The 2449-nt window shown below is 28.6% G+C and overlaps 1 pseudogene; it reads left to right on the top strand.

Annotated features, from left to right (window-relative positions):
- Positions 1-529: 529 nt before the first annotated feature.
- LOC108751536 lies at positions 530-2111 on the top strand (annotated as a pseudogene).
- Positions 2112-2449: the final 338 nt, after the last annotated feature.

Genomic DNA, 2449 nt, shown 5'->3' with positions numbered 1-2449 from the left:
CTGGATTCCCCCAATCCATATTTAGTTCCGGTGGAATTCTTTTTTAATCTTTTTCCTCCTTCCTTCGTTACTATTCACTGAACAAGACCTGTGAGCTCTGCTCACCCTGAAACCTGATTCTCTGATGATTTAACATGCATAAAAATTTAAAATAGTTACTAAATAGACGTCATATGTTAAGTAATTAATAATGATTATCATGTAGATCTTTGAATTTTTCTTTTCTTTTATAGTAACCATATCAGTTAATGTATAAATTAGTTTATAATAAATAAACTTATTATTATATAACCTTATTTTTTATCTTCTGTCCAATTGATAATGGTTAATAATAATAAACAATACTAATTAGTAATTTTTTATCTCTCTCTCTCGTTCTTCAAATTTAAAACCCTAAAAAATACTCGTAATTGTTGCCTTTTCAGAGATCGCATGTGATCTATTCCCGAGTTAAAGGTAGATTCCTTGACTCGAAATTCGGACCGATGATCGTACCGGTCGCTCGTAGATTTCATAGCGTCTGTATGGGATGTTGATCATATTCCGAGGCGAGCACAAAAAGAGTGCGTTCGACTCGGGGAACTCGCCACTGTGCGGATACTTGCGAGACAAGAGTCTGATCGTCCTTCCACACTCCATCCTTCCTATTTCCTCTTTTCTTTAAATTCATTTCCGGAGCTTGGACGTAACAGTAGTAATTCGGTAATTTTAATGAGCCTATCCTTCATAGCTTCTTCCAATATTGCTAAAACACTTGTAATATCAAATATCACTCATGGCATTCTCTTGAGGTTCCTTTTTTATTCTCTCTTTATGTTTTGAATCGCGCATATACATATTTAATCGTGCAAATCGCTAACTGCTATTAATATATCCGAAATGGAATAAATGGCATTAATACCATTCTTTGTGGAGGATAACGGAATATCAATACATAATTTTGAAAATATCATACAAAATTTAATAGAATCTAGTATCCATTTCAATGTGATTAGACGTCGTGCCTGGATAAAACATCGTAATAGACATTATTATGAAAGAATAATTCCTAGATTTACTTAAGAATTTAAGGAAATGTTTCAGGAATCAAGCAACTTGTGAAGTAACTATACATATATTGTGAAGTAACAATACATAAAAATATTAATAAAATTAATTAGAATGGTTTCATCGATCGAATTTAATTTAATTTAATTAGAACAAGTTTGAATAATTAAATATCATAGATTTGCTGTTAACTCCATGCTTAATTTTATATTGAATAATTGCTTATACTTCATTAATGGTTTATCAATTATATAATGTATCTTTGTTTATTTAATTACAAAATTTATCAATTGTTATTGGACAACATCTTGGAAGACATAAATGGAAGTGTAAATGGATATGCACTACTCTGAAAGAAAGTGTGATTAACAATATGATTATTAAACAGACCTATGACTTTTCTAGCAACAGGAGATTTGATATAGCAACAAGTTCAGCACATAATATTTTTAAAGATATCATTGATATACTTGATGCACAGTATATACAATAGCCAAATCATGCTTATAAAGATGTGTGTATAGATATAAGTATTATATTATCATTATTAAAATAATGATTTGCAACAAGTCTGAAGAAAACAAATTACACTTTGAAAAAAAAAATTAAAATCAAACTTGATCTAAATAATTTTGAATTTCTATTTACTTTAATCTTGCAGGTATTCGAACAGAGATCAATTGGATTTTCGGGAGTTATAGAAGCAACTAACGGTTGTCATATCCCACGCAAACAACCAAAAAATAACGCTCATGACTACTACAACAAAAAAGGTTTTCATTCAATTGTATTACAAAATATTATTTTTACTGAATGTATAAAATCTATTAATATATTCATTTCGAGAATGAACTTTATTCAATTAATTACTTTTTGTTCCAACGATTTGTGATCATCGCGGAAAGTTTATTAATTGCTTCATTGGTTTACCTGGAAGAATGCACAATGCACGTATATTTAGAAATAGTCCAATTTATAAACATATGAGAAATGAAAGGAATACCTTATTTCTGCCTGAAGAACACATAATTGGAGATAATCGTGTACGACAACGTGTCACTTAGATGAACTATTCTCAAAGTAAGAGGTCACAGTAAATATTAAGGCAAATTTGCAATTATCAAAAACAAAACACATGTATATTGTTGTTAAGTCAAACCGATAGAAATCGCAATAAAATATTGTATAAGAATTAAAAACTGTCAAAATTATTAAAATTGTAAAATAAAGAGTTACATAATAAAATGAAAAGAAAAAGAAAAAATTCAATATAAACCATATTTCGTTAAAATTATCACAAAATTTATTTTTGTCAACTAATAAAACTTTTGTCAAATTAAATTAGTAAACTAAATTAAATCTAAAAGATTACTACATAAGTCAGGAGAAATTTTCAAGCATC

This window comes from Trachymyrmex septentrionalis, unplaced genomic scaffold (assembly GCF_001594115.1).
Source record: "Trachymyrmex septentrionalis isolate Tsep2-gDNA-1 unplaced genomic scaffold, Tsep1.0 scaffold495, whole genome shotgun sequence".
NCBI classification, from domain to species: Eukaryota; Metazoa; Arthropoda; class Insecta; order Hymenoptera; family Formicidae; genus Trachymyrmex; species Trachymyrmex septentrionalis.
Note: the sequence above shows the minus strand (reverse complement) of the source record. Positions and strands in the feature narration are given on the sequence as shown.